The sequence below is a fragment of the Aythya ferina genome (genome assembly GCF_964211825.1).
Source record: "Aythya ferina genome assembly, chromosome: 5".
NCBI classification, from domain to species: Eukaryota; Metazoa; Chordata; class Aves; order Anseriformes; family Anatidae; genus Aythya; species Aythya ferina.
The window spans coordinates 12553874-12571201 of record NC_140301.1 but is presented as its reverse complement, the minus strand read 5'-3'; the positions used below and the strand labels follow the sequence as shown (position 1 = coordinate 12571201).

The following is a 17328-nucleotide window of genomic DNA, read 5'->3' as shown; positions in this document are numbered from 1 at the left end:
CTAGCTCCACTTAACAGATTCTATCTGTATGGCAATAACATTTTAACTTGAGTTTTGCAGCCACAAGCACTGGTTGTAGAATATTTTTTGTAGCCCATAACCTGCTCAGAGTAAGTTGCAAAGTACCATGCTGTACTAAAGTCGAGGTGTAGAAGGCGAGGAATTTTTTTTCTCCATCCATAAATCTATTACTAAGAGGAAAAAAATTAAACCCTACATTTAAGATCATCATAACTAAAGTAAAGTGACTATCTGCTCCCAGACTTCACTAGGAAACCATGATAAAAAATAGCCAGCCTATTCTGTCATTCAAAAGTTAACAGCTACCCAGAAGCTTACCGTTTGCCAACCTGATATTATTAATACATCCTTGAAAACTGATCTTTATAAATACCCACTACTATTTAAATAATTTTTGCATCTACTGTTCAATCACCTCGGCAAAATTTACAAACATCACTAGATGAATTGGACAGAGGTGCCTTCCAGACAGGTCTGCCCCTGCTCTGTGCACACCTTTTTATAGATGGAGGTCATGAAGAGACCTCACCATAAGAAAACTTCGGTTCTGTGCCTGATCCTGACTTAAATTGGTGGTACATTGTACCTACTTGCTACCTTTTATTAAAATGAATCTATTTATAAAAATATATCCTTATTTTTATAAGAGGTCCCATATTAAGCTTAATCCAATTTCTTGCATTACATGAATACATTCAAAACAAAAGTCCAAACCACTTTATCAATACTTTTCATGTAATTTGAATGAATTTTAAAAACACGGAAAATTTGAATTCACAACAGCAAGATAACAGAATTCAAGGATGCCAGCTACACCATAGGTCCCTGCAACCACAGAATGTGTTAAATGAAAATAATCTCATCACCTCATGAATACAGAGGAGAGGGAAAAAAAAAAAAAAAAAAAAAAAAAAAAAAAAAAAAAAAAAAAAAAAACCACTTCTGTCCTCCCTTCTCCATCCTACTGGGGCAAACTCATTTAAATTTGAATGCAGGCACCAGCCCCCCATGCCAGGCCTGAACTATTTTCCCACTAATACAGGAAGAACCAGACACCTCAACTCAAAATCCCTTTGGTCAGTGGCAAATTGCCTCTGCTTCAGAAAAAGATGGATAAAACACCAAATTTAAGCTATGCGCCAAGAAGGAATAAACAAATAAATAAATAAATATTCCCTCCTGTTCCCTGCAGGCTACCAGTGGAAGCCCTGAAGAACAGAATATGTAAAATTGGAAACGTTATGACAAACAACAATCAAATCTTTTCTCAGCTGTGCTATCCCTTCTCCAAAATTTCTATTTTTCTAGAACTAAAAAATCTCAGATGTACGTCTTTAATTTTTACCTCTGGGATCAACTTTATCATCTTACAGAGTACTACTATGTAATTGTACCAAAGATCATCTTGAACATCTGAGTTTCTCCCTGCTACTATTTTTTCAAGACTAGACTGATTTTCAAACTAGTTTTGTTACTAAGTTTATCCCTTAGATACAGTTATTTTGTGTTATTTCTCTCTCCCATATACTTTCTAACACTCAGCAAAGACTATTGTTATTTCTTTCTAGGCGTCACTTGCCAAATTCTCTTTCATTCTCCTTTAAGAAAGGAAGCTCAACTTTAGCATAATCACACTAAGTTCTTTTCTTTCCTTGATCTTTTGAGACTCAGCCTTTTCTGAGTGTGACTGATCAGAGCTATATACCATGTCCTAAATGCAAATGAAGCAGTGCTTTATTGGCTGGTCCTAACAACCTCTTTTAAATGCTAGAAACCACCTCATGTGGCTTGGAATCACGTTACTGCTGCAGAGCCACATCATCTGAGAAGGAAACAGATCAGGAGCTGGGTCATACCACAGCCATCTCTCTCTGATGAGCAGCCTACTTGTGCCAGGAGCTCTTCTCAGCACTTGACTATGTGAATTTGCAATTTTTTTTTTATTATTTTATTTTATTGAACTTAAACCACTGTTTTTAGTTCCAAACACATAAACCACCTACTAAGTATGATAATCCCATCTCCTTGGCATTTCAGAAGCAGTCAGACCAGCTTTTTAGCAAGGTCACTAACTTGCTCATTTCAGCGTTGGCTCTATTATTTCAAGTAGCTGGCAGGGAAGTGACTAAAATTATGTTAAGAAAAATATTACATAAGAGAATCAATTTATCCCAACAAAATCATTAAAAAAAAACAGAACTGCAACATGAGCTACATTGTTACTATGAACATTTTTTTTCCACATTTGGTAAACAAAAACAAGGAAAAAATTATTCCTCCAGTAAACCAAGTGCAGCTCCAAAGAAGTGCTTTCAAGTTTAAAATGACAGAATGTTACTTCAATGGTGAAACACTTATTTAGCTGGAAAAAAAAAAAAAAGGAACTTAATTTCTCTTACACCCATCAACCCACCTGTCTGATATCAGCTTTAGCTGCTAACACTAAGTAGGTTTCCTCAAACAAACATGGAAAGAAAATACAACCCAGGGGAACAGAGAGAAAGATAACCTTTATATGGGTAAAATAATCTTTATATAAGTCTAAGATTTCATTACTGCTAAGAGCTAAAGAAAAGCTAGAATATACTGAACCCATAATATTTAAGGATTCAATCCAAAACATCTAACTTATCCTGCAGAAAGGATAAAGGCTCTCAGGAATTAGCTGTTATGCAGCGAAGTGCAAGGGATTCTTTCCGCTGCTCAGTTTGTAGTAAAGGTTCCCCTTTAAACAAGCTGTGACTACTGCAGTTTGAGAAGGACATAAAATTGTTTAACAAAATAATACTGAATCAAACAAGATGCAGATTTGGAAGCATTGTATTCCCCTCCAAGTCCACAAAACAAGCCTAAATGACAAGGCTTTCCTCACTTACATTTTCCCCTTTTCAGGTAGAACTTTGGCACTTCGACTTTTTTCTATGCCAGTGCTGTTTTAATGGCACAAATAATAATTAGGAACTGAGTTCAGTATCAAAGTGCTTATCCTTACTGGAAGAAAACATAAAACAGATGCTCTAAGATATAAAGTCACTTTGAGATACTGAAAATTTCAGACACAATGGTTTCTCAGAGCATAAATATAGAACAGTCAACAAAACCGATATAGTACAGAGCGGTATATAATCAACACATTTCCTTCACAAACATACTTAAGTGCCTAATAACTAAGTTACTGAACAACATCCTCAATATGTGTTTTAAATATTTGTTTTGCATTGGTAAGTCACCCTAAATTAAATAAGGCAACTGGACATTTTATAGTTTTGCTAAGCTCTTTCCGGCTCTCCTCTTTCAAGAGGCATTAGGCCAGTCATTTGACTCATTTTTGCCTTTTACTTCAAAAATTGATGGCTCTCACTGACACATCACGACACGCCCTGAAGGAAGATCTGGGAATACCCCTACCCCTAGATTTTTCACTCTAGGGAGTTTCACGTATGCTGTAGCGGCATTGCTACTACATTACACACTTGCATGTGTAACACAGATTTCGGGAAAATTAGGGAAAAGGCAGGAGGCACTGAACCTCTCTTAGCTCTCTCAAATCCAGGAAAACGTATGTTGTGTTTCATTTCCCCAGAGTTCCACTTCTTCTCAACCATGTGAAGTGCCATCTGTGCTTCCCAGACTGGAAGCTAAAAATCTGCTGTCATTCGTATCACCAATGAGCAAACTAGAGGCAAAGACTTTCTTCTTTAATAAAATAAGAGGGCTTACAAATGCTAACCTAGTTCTCAACTCCAAAGTGAGGAGTGGAAGCATAGTTAAATGATCACAGGGAAGGAAAGACAGCAAACTGCAGACTGTCTTCAGAGTTTTCTTGATCTCTAAACTAATGATAAAACTATGGGGAATAATACAAGAGCTGGAAATCTCAGAATGTAAACAAAAATATCACTCAATTGACAACATGTTTAGAGGGGTACTACATAAAGTTAGAAGGCACATTTGGCTTAGGAAGGACAGATACAGCTAAAAAGCAAGTAAAGCAAGAAATTTTGTCCTGAATATCTACGGTTTATACCCTTGTTCTGAGATCCAGACCGTAACAGAAGCCAAACATTCTGAAAGTCTCCACATAACGTTAAAATAAGAATGTTACAGCGATGAGGAGCAAAGAAAAAGAAAAATTGCCAAACAAGAAAATTTAAGTGGTTGAGGGAGAGGTGGTTTGTTTCTTTTTCATTATATTTTTCTTCTAGACAGCTAGCAGAATCATTCAAAGCACCAGAGTTAGTATTAATGAACCACAGAATAAGGCTTTCAGGAAGCAGATCATAGACATAGTTGAATTTACTTCTAATTAGTAACTGGGTTGACTATTGGTTTTGTGAAAGCGAACCTAAAAGTCTGCATCAACATACGAGTGCCTGAAACTTTCCCAGACACTGAAATGCAAATCATTGCGCTAGAACAAGCCCCAAAATACTTTTGATAAAGGCCAACTGCACTCTTCTAAATAACCCTTGGGAACACTCTTAGGGTTATCACATCACCAGGAAAACTTCCAAGTGGTACTGTGCATGCAACTACCTGCTTTGAAAGCCGAGAGATTAACAGAATGAGCAAATCTCATTCCATGCCAGCTGTCCTCAAGACCAGACAATGGTTCACTTTATTAGTGTTGATGCAGCCAAAAGGGATTTGAAATCAAACCAGCTTAAGAAAATAAAATCTAAGTGCAGATAAATCTGGAAGAGTACAAAAAACTAAGAAAAGGGAAAAAGTGCAAAAAAAGAGAAGAAGCAACTATCTTCAGAAATCTAACAACCACTCAGAAAGAAGGACAATGAGAAAACTGTCCCTAAACAAAGGCTACTGAAAGAGAAGACCGAAAAAAGCTGTCAGAAAAGCCAAATTAAGAAAGTTTTTAACTGAGAATACAAGCACCATGAAGAATGAATAAATGCTGGCAAAACCCATTGTTTTCAAATAAGGTCAAGAAATTCAGTAAGAAGCCAATCTCTGCTTAAACCTGAGGAAGGAAATTATTTGTGCAGTACAGCCTCATGATTATTTGTTATAGGTTACAGTTATTAGCTTAAAATAGAAGACCTACCCGATAAAGGAGAAGGGTAGGAAGACAAAGTTTGACAGTGCCAGCAAGAAAAAAAACTCTAAGATGAAAACCAGCAAGCTTCACAGAGGAAGAAAGTACCATGCAAGCCACTGAAAAACAATAGTGATGTTAAAAATGCAACAAAAAGGAAGATAACTGTAAGACACACACACAAAAAAAAAGGTTTTCTTTGTTTGTTTGTTTTTCAAATTTTGTATTTATGTATAAAAAGGTAGTAGTCCTTGGTATTAATTATAAGGAACTATTTTAAACTGTGGGGTTTGACTCAGCCTATTAAACTTAAGATATTAGGGAGATAGTTATTTTAAAATTAATAAATACACATCTCTACTACCACTACAGAGACCACTACAAACACCAAAGCACGCATTACTTGGGGAAGTAACACGTAAGACAAGTGCCAACAGAACTACTAAGAATCCTTTATTGCATATTAAAACAATTCATACAGTAGCAGATTAAAAGAAAAATAGCATAATATTTTGTGCCACAGAGGTGTTCCCTGTTGCTTCCTGTCTTTTTCTTCCTTTTTAAACAGGTAAGTAATTCAAAGCTGCTCATAGTGAGCCCACAGTTTGATATTGCTATGGAAATTATACCAGGAACTAGTATACATAGTAATATCTCTACATAATGCCATCTTTCACTTTCAGTTTTTCAAACAATAACCAAATAATAATCACAGCACTTTATTCCGAAGTCTATCATCAGACAGCTTCAGTGACTCTACTTTTATTAACTGATTAGTCAAATAGCAGTAAGGTGACATTAACAAGACTGAGGTTAACTCTACTGCTGTGATTCAGAACCATCCCAGCAGCTGTGCACATTTCAAAGATGGTATCAATTTCATATTGCTGCCATTGCTGCTCCATGGGAAGGCTATGAACAGCTGCCAGCAGCGTTCAGCATCCAGGAAGCTGAGAAAAAAGGAAGAGACAACACTACTCCTTCCCTCGGGGCTAGACAGAGCTGCAGCTTCATGTTTATCAGACACATGCTAATAAAAAGGTAGATCCACAAAAAAAGGTTGAGAAGACTATCAGAGCTGAGACTCTATCAATTAAGATCAAAGAAATGGTCAGAGATTTTTAATAAGAGCCTGCTCCACAGAAACCTGAGAGACTTTGTCAAAATTTGTTAGGTAGCTGATGGTGCCCAATAATGAAGGAAGCTGAAAATTTTTATTCAATATAATTCTGTTAGCATGAATATTACACACACACACACACAAAAAAAATAAAATAAAATAAAAATCTATGTTTCAGTGCAGCAAAAAAGTACAAACTTTAAGAAGCCTAAATGTTAAGGGAAAAAACATGTACTAAAACTAAGATAGGTTTAATTTCATAGAAGTTTCAGGTCTGTCAAGTTGCTCATTTTTGCACAATCATTTTGTAACATACCTTTTCCTTGAGTGTGCATACCAATAAACAGACTAAACTAGTATGATATTAAGAAGAAACTATAGCTAAATGTATGCATGAAGCTTCCTCCTGAAGTGCTTCTGCTCCTTTCTTATCCTCTTCTTTTACTATCAATTGGGCAATCTTGCATTCCTCTCTTACTCTTTCGATGCTTAATTTTTAATGGAAATTTCTAGAAATTTATACATCTTTCCTATTTAGTGACAAAAAGCAAATATCCCTTTCAAAGTTACATGTTTAGTTTAATCCAGCTGAACTTCATCTTCTTCTCTCTTTCAGTCTGCAGTGTATGAACCTCCACAAGAGTCCTTCATTCACTCCCAAAACAAGTAGGTATCTGTTGCAGTGTAGGTTTCCCTGCACTACCCAATGACTGTGTTACAAGCTACCCTAAGTGACTTGTATTAGAGGATAATCCTGCTTTTATATAGCAAAGAACTTTTTAAATTACACCAATCACCACTGTTTTCCTTCATAACAACTTTTTCTTAGCCATAGATCACCCTTTCCTACAGTAGTCAGGAGGCGCTGACAGAGGCACTAAGACACCAAGGAGGAATACAGAATTACAAAATTGGGTTTTCTGCTAAATCCTAATCCCAAGAAAAAATGGTCTGAAAGAAAAAGGTAGTATATAGAAGAAAACAGGGAAGAATGAAAGAAAAAACACTGAGATGCCATCTTAAGTCTGATGTAAAAGCACATTTTGTAGTAGCTTTTACTATAAGCACAATTTTACAGAGATGCAGTTTGACAACAGCGCTGTCCATCATTGAACTCATTAGTGAGCCTACTGGATAAGGAAGGACAAACCTGTCACTATGCTTCAAAAGTCTGTGTCAGGAAATAGAAAGTCTAAAGCTTAAGAGGGCAAGATAAAAGATAGCAGAGAGACAAAACATCTTGTTGAGGCTCAGGCTGAATCTTCAAGAACCGATGGCTCCTCTTGCCAAGTATCTTTTCACCATGGTACACATGCTGACCAAGTAACTCTTAGCAATTACCCCAATATTATAAATGCCACTAGAAATCACAATGAGAGAAACAATATTCCGTTTCAGATTAAGCAGTCCAGCAGAAACTTTTCACACTGATATGCACTACTAATACACTGCAAAAAGTCTTTATACTGATTTTCCTTAAATACTGCCATACTTGTTTTGTTTTGTTTGTTTTTTTTTATATTACTTCATGCTAACTGTGCACACCTGGGACTGTTCACCTTCATAACACAGTAACGTCTTCACACAGCACATCTAAGCACAGCTGAAGAATTCTCAGATGGGAATTCACAGTTCACAGCACATTTTTCTCTATAATTAAATTTAACCTAGCATAGCAGTAAAAAAAAAAAAAAAAAAAAAAAGGCCATAGTCTAAGGGAACCATCGAGCTCTACGTACCCTTCAACACCAAGCAATGGCAGTTAATAAGCACTAAGTTGGTGCAATGTTTTTGAGCAACAACCAAGAAAAGAGCTGTCCAACAGAGCATTCCGTACATTTTCATTCCAAAGCACTTACTATTTCAAAAAGCACAGTTAAAGCTATCATCTCTTCTGATAAGAAATGTCTAAACCAGATAAAGAAATAATCAATCTACCTGTCGTTGCTCCTGCCAGGGAAGTTAAAAAGCTTAAACAACAGTGCTACACATTTGCAAGAGACTTCAGGAGAAAAGCTGCTACCAAAGGTTATCAATCTACAGATCCTCTGTTTATGACTTGGAGGAACACTTGAAAAAACAGAAATGGTGCAGAGTACCATTAAGAGAACAAGCAATGCTTTACTGCGTTAGAAGCCAGGTCAATGGAATACCCCTCCATATGCCCAAAACTGTACTGGTTGAATATGCTTAACCTGCAGGTGCCACTGAATTACACCCACTACTCAAACTTCTCAGCAGGAAACAACAATCTTCATGAACTCCCAGGATACATCTTTGCTGTCTAAAACAGTGTGAACATATTGCAACATTTCATATCAGTGTCAGGAGAAAATATATTTAAATAAACTGTGAAAAAGTGTTTCCATATTTACATTGACTACATAAACATTAAGAGAGTCAGAGGAAGGCTCCTTAGACAAATCTTCATGAGCTCTCAAAACAGCACTCAAACTAATGGGATCCCATTCTGTTTCCTATTTATCACATTTATTTTCAAAAATAACCATGCAATTGGTGTCTTGGTTGACACTTCTGATGGGACACTAAAGCATATCTCCATCCACTAACTGAGATTTTCAGAAATAAAAAGTTAGACAAATCTACAAAAACAATAAGCCATCAAGATCAATCATTTATTTTTCTAGTTAATTGGTAGAAAGACACAATTAAAATTTTATATGGATGTCTTCATCAACTCAGTATGACTTAGGTGTAAGTCATAATTTTCAAAATATAAACAACTTCCTCAAGTAAAAATACAGAAAGCACTACTATTATGTCTTCAGATAAATGAACAAGATGCCTTCATTTCAAATATTAAGTCCCATCATTCTTCCCTTTGCAAGACAGCATCATGCCTGCAGAAATGCCGTACTGCTCCCTTCCGTTCCCTACGTTTGGCGATAGCTGTCACTAGCTCGTGAACAATTCACTTGACTACAGCCAAGAGGTCTAACCTAGAATAAAAACTCTTTTACAGTGACTATAGTAAATGACAACATCATAGGAAAATCAAGTCTTATTACATGATAACATTTATCAAATATTTTTTCAACAAAAGTGAACCATAAATGCAAGAAATGCAAATAAAATTCTGTTAGGCATTCAAACCTTTAGCAATTACATGCCAAGAGAGCATTACTCAACAGGGAGAAAGAGAAGATCACCGTACTACATATACTGCAACAGCAAAAACTGTTCATTCTCAACTACACAACCATCTAATGTGTGAATATCCATATGGACTGTCAGGGGAAGTTGCCTAACAAACACCCAGAAGGAGGTTAGATGTCAGCGTAGCTGACATATTTTATATTGTATATTTTGTATATAATATATACATACATGTATATGTAATATATATTTTTCAACTATATTCCATATTTTATCATCATAAATAGAGGCAGGGAGCTAAAGACAAAGGCTCTGGGCAATTTTACTGAAAGCTTGCATTTTTGAAAGAGGTCGTTTGCTTCTTGGTCAACAGAAACCTCTTCATTGACAAAGAGTTTAACAAATAAATTTATGTAATTGAATACACTGATAATGTAGCAAATTTGTTGTTTTTTTTTTGTTGTTGTTTTTAAAAAACAAAACAAACAAACAAACAAAAACACTAAGTTCTATGAACCAGTCAATAAACAGCATGTCACATCTTTTTGCTTTACTACACACATACACACAAACACCTCCAAAAAATTGAGAAAAATCTCCAAAGAGCTTGAAAAGTGCATTTGTACTCATGAAATCAGATTTAGCATAAAGAGTTATGACACTGTTCAAGTTCTATCTATCCAAATTATAGTAAAGTTCACGATAAGAAATTTAATAAACTAAAGATAAACATTGGGAGGTTCTTGGAATAGAATTCTTAGTTGTTTTACAAAAAACTTATGGAAGAGCAATGCTTTGAAGGAAGAGTCTCACACAGGGCAAGCCAGAATTAGCTTCCATAAGATATTCACAGCAATATTCCAAGGCTTCTAAAAACAGTCTTTACCTTGCAGAATTAATAATGTCATGGTGATATGCATTGCTATTACCATCTCGCAAAAGAAACTTTCTAGCATTACAGAAAATTATTCACCTTAACACTATAAAGTTATGAAGTAAACAACAGGGTTGGGGATCCAGGGGGGTGTCCCAAGCACTACAGTTTAGCTCATACAAATAACAGAGCAAAAACTTCAGAAAAGGTTTATTCAAAGACTTCCTCAAGTAGTATCTCATACTTCAACAAAAATAAAAAATGACAAAAAAAAATATTCCCAACCTATCATTTAATAGTAGCCACAGACAGCTCTCCTGATTTGCAGATCTGTAGCCTGAGGTCTTAAAACAATTACTGGGCATCTTGCATCTTAGGACTGCTTCTCCTCCTTTATTTGTTCCCCATCCCTGTATGAAAACTTGGAGCAGTAGAGGGAGGTAGGTTAGAAAATAAGAGGAAGAAACGGTAATTATGTGATAGAACTAGTATATCATGTATTGGGGAGTAAGGGGGAGTGAAGGGGCTGAAAATTGGTTGCAACTGATTTAATAGATAGTCTGAAAATCATCACCTTGAAATGATGCATTATGAGCTGCATAATATGAATTAACTTATCTATCATGACAAACGATCCAGAAAGATCACCCGTTTTTAAGGCTACCAGATAATATCCTATAGAAAATTCATTTTTTGTTTTCTTTTAAGTTCTCAAAGGCTTTCCAAGATGACCCATTCTGTGCCAGGTGTCCATATCAAAGCTGAGTTCCTTCAATGTTTTCTTTTTATGTGAAACATATTTTTTTTCCTCCTTTCCAAAGAAAGCTACAGAAAGCTACCCTTTTGCACTACAAAAGGTTATCTTTTCCTTAAAAAGCGCTTGAAGGTCCACACGCATCTTCCTAAGAGACAGCAAAACGTATATCCTGACACACAAATGATGCTTTTGTCAAGCTCACTGTAACTTTATTGTTATTTTGTTTTGATATGTTACAGCTGAGCCACCTACACATTTTCTCTGTACCGACTGTGTTCCAGCACAAGGCCCCTGGGAGCTAGGCATCGGCAATTTTAGACTGATATGATAACACAGGTTGGAAGAGGCCTCTAGATGTCCCAAGTCCAACCTCCTGCTCAAACTCAAGTCACCTGCAAGATCAGACCAAATTGCTCAGCTTTATTCAGCCGGGTCTTGAAAACTTGTAAGACAGAGACTGCAGAACTTCTCTGAGCAACCACTTCCACAGCATGTAGAGGAAGTTCTCCACCCAGTCTGAGCCTTCTTTACTCCAACTTATGATCACTGACTCTTGAGCTCCCACCATACAGCTAAGAAAAGAGCATTGCTCCATCTCCTCCAAGGTACCAGCAGGTTGTTGTTAAATCCCCCTGGAGCCTCCTCTTCTCCTGCCAAATAAACCCAGCTCTCAGCCTCTCCTCACAGGGCAAGTGCTGCAGCTCCCTAGCCCTGGTCCTCCACTGAACTCACTTCAGTTTAATGAATCTTCCCTGTATTGAGGGTCCCAAAACTGGACAAGGTACTGTAGATGTGGGTCTAATGAGCCCCAGTAGAGAGGGATAATCCCTTCCCTCTATCCACTGGCTGTGCTGTTCATACAGCCTGAGATGCCGCCGGCCTTTTCTTGCGGGGGCAGGCAGCTGATGGCCTACATTCAGCTTGCTGCCCACCAGGACCCTCGGGTCTTTTCAGCAGAGTCACTTCCCAGCTTGCCAGTCCTCCACCTACATCACTGCAGGGTGCCCTTCCTTCCCAGGTACAGGGCTCTGCATCTGCCCTGTCAACTCTAGTTGACACAGTGAACAAAATCTTGAATTTAGGTTGCACAGCAAGGCTGAGATGGGTGAAAAGACTGGTAGGAAGAAAGAAAAACTCAGGCGAAAGACCACATGTACAAGGTGCTTTTGCTGTATTAGTGAACAAGATATTTTAAAAAGTACAAATAATACTGTATTATACAAGTACTTGGCTGTATGTGCTGCAAATACTGGCAAGTGTAAGGCTAGTAAGATAGGTATTACACAAAAAGGGAGGGGATTATTATTGTCCTGGAGGATTCAATTTTCTTCTGGTTCCTCACAAGCAAATCCTCTTAATGAAAAAAGGTCTTTCAACGGGCACTCAAAACTTTTGACTTAGTATCTTGGGGCTAACTTTACAGCAGCTCTAGATATTTATACTTGCAGTCTAAATCAACAGACATCAACCTACAAATCAAACAGTAAGATCTTTTGTAGCATACCCATTCACAGATCCCAGTTAAGTGATCTACAAAAAAAAAAAAAAAAAAAGTAATAAAGAAAAGCCAGGTTATTGTTGGTACCTGGGAGACAGACCTTCATGATAAAGCATTTCGGAGCATGCAGATCATTAAAACACTGATAGATTATTTTGAAAAATCATGTCAAAAGAGCCCTGAATTGGGAGCATGAAGGGACACATAACACATCTCCAGAGAATTCTGTGAAAATGTTTCTAGTGAAATGTGCAGGCACTAGAGACTGAAGGTAATGAAACAGTAGAAGATAAAATTAACAAGGTACGGTAAGAGAAGCATGTAACAAATAGTGAGGCCACATATTATTTGGGACTAAGATATCATGTTGCTCACTGAACACAGTCTATGCCATTCTACTCCATACACTAAAAGAAACATTGTAAGGGAAAATGCAACATTTAACCAAATATTTACAGGCCAGGCTACAGTTTTACAAGAATCTCTGGCATTTCATGATTTATGAGAGCTTGATCTTGCTACTTCTAACTTTGAAGACGGCTGTTGTTGCATAATAGCAAAACATGCAAGTGATTTTCCTAAAAACCACACACATCATCTGCAGGCTATACTCATCCTATAACAGATGCATATTAATGCAATCACACATAGCGTGCATCATCTGCGTTTGTTTTCCTTATTGTATTAGAAGCATAATCTATGACCAAACAGCAAGCTTTTGAATGAGACCAGAAAAAAATGAAGTCACATTTTGCTTTGACACTAGCTCCCCCTCCAGACCAGCCTAACATTATAGTAATTATTTTTTACTTAAAATTCTGGTTTAACAAGATTTAAATACCTAAGTCCAAAATTTCTTCACCTTGATCCCCTTAAATTTCAATGAACAGACTGATCAGATAAAAAATAATTTTGTACATACATTTTATACTGTGCATAAACTCCAAGACTGGAAAAATCATTCAGTTTAATACAGATAAAGCAGCAATTCTACACAGCTACAGAGAGACAGGAGTGGACTGAAAATTTTTCAGGTTAGTCCCATGAACGGTCTGTAATATCTGTAATATATGCAAACTTCCCTGTACAATCAAGCCTCTGTTTGCAGAGTCACAGATGCCAAAACAAAAGGAAGTCACTATGCGGTTTAGTATTACCTTTGCTAATTCACTTTGTATCCCAGCAAGCACTGATAACACTGTTTTTTTTGTGTTCTAATATTAACTAGACCTAATATCTTTTAAGTTGCTCAGCTATTGTTTCTTGTTTTGTTTAGAATTTTGCTGGTTACGGGAGTAAAAGAAAAAGAGAGATACTACTTGCAGCCCGACCTGCTGTGCTTCTCTGTTGTCAAGCGTCCTGGCAGCAACATCACTGAGAAAGTGAATTTGCATGATTTGACATTCCAGGCTGATTCCTACTTCCCTCATTACTGAGCTGCTTCCTCAAAAATATGAATAATTGATTATACTTTGAACCTGAAAAAAAGGTTGTCTCATTATGTTTTGTTGGGAAAATATGCAAACTCTGCAATATGATAGGTTGCCAGTTACAGGTATAGATAGGTACGTACCCTACCTAACACGTATATAAAACCCTAACAAGTATCAATAAAAATTTGGTAGTAAGCATATTTGTAATAACTGGAGAAATGGATATTACTGGAAATACATCAAAGTACAGTCATTAATTTATAAGTTCTAATAACTAGCTCTCTTTAATAATGGAAAGAATTATAACAGAGCTTTCTGTAACATTGCCCAAAGCAAGAACCGCACAGGCAATGCTGACTTTTTTTTTCAGCTTAGACTTCTCCAAAGTTTTTGATAATTTACACTGGAGAATGACTTAGAACAAAAATTGACTAACGCTAGAAAAGCCAAGGACCTTTTCATGCTTAAACACTCTTTCTGAAGTATTTACTCCATCAGTTTTCAATCACTGCCTGGATAACAAGACACCAAAACGCTGCATTTTGGGGTAGAGGAAGCATGTGTGTGTGTATACACCAGTGTTCACACACACACAGACGCTTTATTTGTCACACAGAAAGTGAAGAATATTCTAAACATTGGTACTTTTCCACATCCACCCCACATGCGGACGACCACGCTGTGTTCCCGCAGGTTATGCTGCGCACACTGAGGCAGGTGCTGCCCCAAGGAACTCAGTCCTTCAAGCAGCAGCGTCAGCTGATGTCTGTGCCCGGAGGCTGTTTGGTACAACCAGGACCAGGCACGATGCAGCAAACGCCACCGGATAACAGGGTTATGAAGCGAGAGGATGCTCAGGGCGATCGATCAGCAACGTTCAGCCCTTTCCTCCGGTCCCTGCCTACTTCTGAGAGCAGAGGCTCGCAGCCTTTGGAGAGCACACACGTGTGACAGACCCGAGCAGGCGTTAAGCACAAACTTGAGGCAAAAAAAAAAAAAAAAAAAGAAAAAAAACAACACAAAACACCTCACCAGCAACAGACCCCGAGAGCCGAGCAGCGCAAGGAGCCGCGAGCAGCACCCGCCGGCTCCTCACCCCGCACTTCCCCGAGCGGCCCGGGCCGTGAGGCGCGGCCCCGCCGCCCGCAGCCCAGCGGCTCCCCTCAGGCGGCCGCGGCCCCGGGGATGAGGGGACCCGGAGGCCGCCCCCCGCCCCCCGCTCCCCGCTCCCCACCGGGCTCCTCACGGGGCCCGGCCCCGGCCTCCCCGCTCCTCCCGGCGGCCCGGGCCCCTCGCTCAGGTGCGGGAGCCGGGCTCGGGGCTGGGGCCGCCCCCCGCTTTTCCCTCCCCTCACGGCGACCGTTGCTGAGCAGCGGCGGCGGCGGCGCCAGGCCCGGGGGCTCGGCGCCCGCCTCCCGCGACCCCCGCATCCCCTTACCCGAGGGCCGAGGCTGCGGAGAGACGCCGGGGCGAGGAGGAGGAGGAGGAGGAGGAGGAGGAGAGGAGGAGGAGGATGAGGGGCGGGCAGGGGGGTGGGGAAGGGGGGGCAGCGGGGCGCGGAGACGGAAGCGCGCAGCCCCAGCCCCGAGCCCCAAGCCCCAGCCCCAGCCGCCGCCGCCGGACTGCGAGACGGGGCGCGAGACGCTGACAGCGCGCGCGCGCGCGCGCGAGCCGAGGGCGGGCAGCGCCCGCGCCTGACAGCGGAGGCGGCGGCGGCGCGCGCCCGGCGGCTCCAGCGCGCGCGCCCCCGCTAGGGTAAAGGAGAAAGGGGGGGGGGGGGGGAGAGGGAGAGGGAGGGAAGGCGGCCTATGGGAGCGCGCGCCGGCCTCCCGCTGCTGCCCCAGCGCTCTCGTCATGGAGCGCTGGGAGCGCGCATGCGCCTCGAAGGGAGCATCCAGCCCCCCCCCCCCCCCCGCGCGCATCTCCGCGTGCCCCCACCCCAACGGGCGGCGCCCGCGCGGCATCGCCACACGCAGCGCACCCCCCCCACACACACACCCCGACCCCGCTCTCTGTGTGTGTGTGTGAGGGGCTGCGGATCCCGGCCCCGCCGCTGCCGCCCCGCTTCCTGCGGGGGACGTGGCGAGGAAATGAGGCGCTCTCGGAAGGGGAACTGCGGAGAGAGCGAGCGAGCGCCTCACGCCGCCGCCGGGCTCCCCCCTCAACGCCACCACCAGATGAGGTGGCGGAGGCGGGAAGGCAGCAGGGGCTCGTTTCGGAGCTCCCTGGTTCGTGTAAAAGCCAAGGCTGGCAGGGGTGCATCCCTGTGACTGTATCGCTCCCTTCCTAGCAGCCCTCCCAGCCTCAGAAGAGCCATCCCGCGCATCAGCGCTCCACCACCAATTCGTTCACACGTGTCTTCTCCAGCTCGTTCCACGTGAACCCTCATTTTTTTCCTCCAGAATTAATAAACGCTCCCAAACGTGCTTATAAGACCTACAGACCTGGCCCTGGTTTTCCCCTTTTGACTTGGTGAGGCATGGGCCAGTTGCCTGCTCAGGTGGAGCTTGGGTCAGGGTTGCTGCGGGCGTTGTGTGGGGGCCAGAAGGAGCAATGACAAAGTTCTCCGCCTGCAGCAACCTTCCAGAGAGGTCTGGAGATGCAAAACTAATGAACATATCTCTTTTCCCTTAGGTTTTAATTCCTAACTGATGATACAAGAGATTAGTTCAGAAATTGAAACAGTAAGCAGATTGCCAATGGCTCGCAAATATTGAGTTGCTGCTGCTAGTCCGTATTACTGTGATGGTTATTATAATAATAACTAACAATTATATTGCAGTAATGCCTGCAGCCAAGGACTTGGATTCCAAAACCCACTGGGTCAGATACAATGGTTTAAACAGTTAAAAGAAAAAAAAAAAGGGTTGCTGCTTCAAAACAGCTTACGGAGGTGATATAGATCCACAAGTAAACTACTGCTGATACATGCATAAAGAAAAGAAGAAAAAATGAACTATCATTAACAAACTTCAACTTTTTAACCCACTACCCCTTCAAAGAAAACAAACAAACAAAACAGTGCAACAACTCAAAAACATTAGAAAAGTCTAAATACATGCAGAAAGGTCAAAAGTGCATGCTGTGCAGGTAAGGGAAGGAAGTTGCATCAAGATAATCCAGAAACTAAGGCACAGTTTTCCAAAGAACACATTTAACCATAGACTGCCATTGCTTGGAGGATCTCACCTAAAACAAGATTCTGAACAAAAATAAAACTGTCCAGGGAGACATCTGAAAATTGAACAGCTTCTCCTAATAAGTCTTCTCTGTCTAGTGGGAAATTACTATTTTATAGACATAAATAAATCTGTCCCCTAACCCACAAAAGATTAGGGTACATTCCATGTGAGTGCTTCTGAGATACAATGTCCACAAACCGGCACATAATCAAGGCTGAAATAAATGGGCTATTTCATTAATATGCTTGTGGTGGTTTCAGCAGTACTTACTAT

At 40.4% G+C, this 17328-nt stretch overlaps 1 protein-coding gene across 6 annotated transcripts in view; it reads right to left on the bottom strand.

The window, feature by feature from the left end:
• The window catches only part of FUT8 (fucosyltransferase 8), a 101226-nt gene that overhangs the window by 77319 nt on the left and 6579 nt on the right, over positions 1 to 17328 (bottom strand). For 3 of the 6 annotated variants that reach the window (XM_084522123.1, XM_084522118.1, XM_084522120.1), the window contains exon 1: positions 15312 to 15553. The exons of the other annotated variants lie outside the window; for them this stretch is intronic. The gene's annotated coding sequence lies outside the window, so the exon portion shown is untranslated. Of the gene's footprint in view, positions 1 to 15311; positions 15554 to 17328 lie in introns of those variants that run through there. 6 annotated transcript variants of the gene reach the window in all.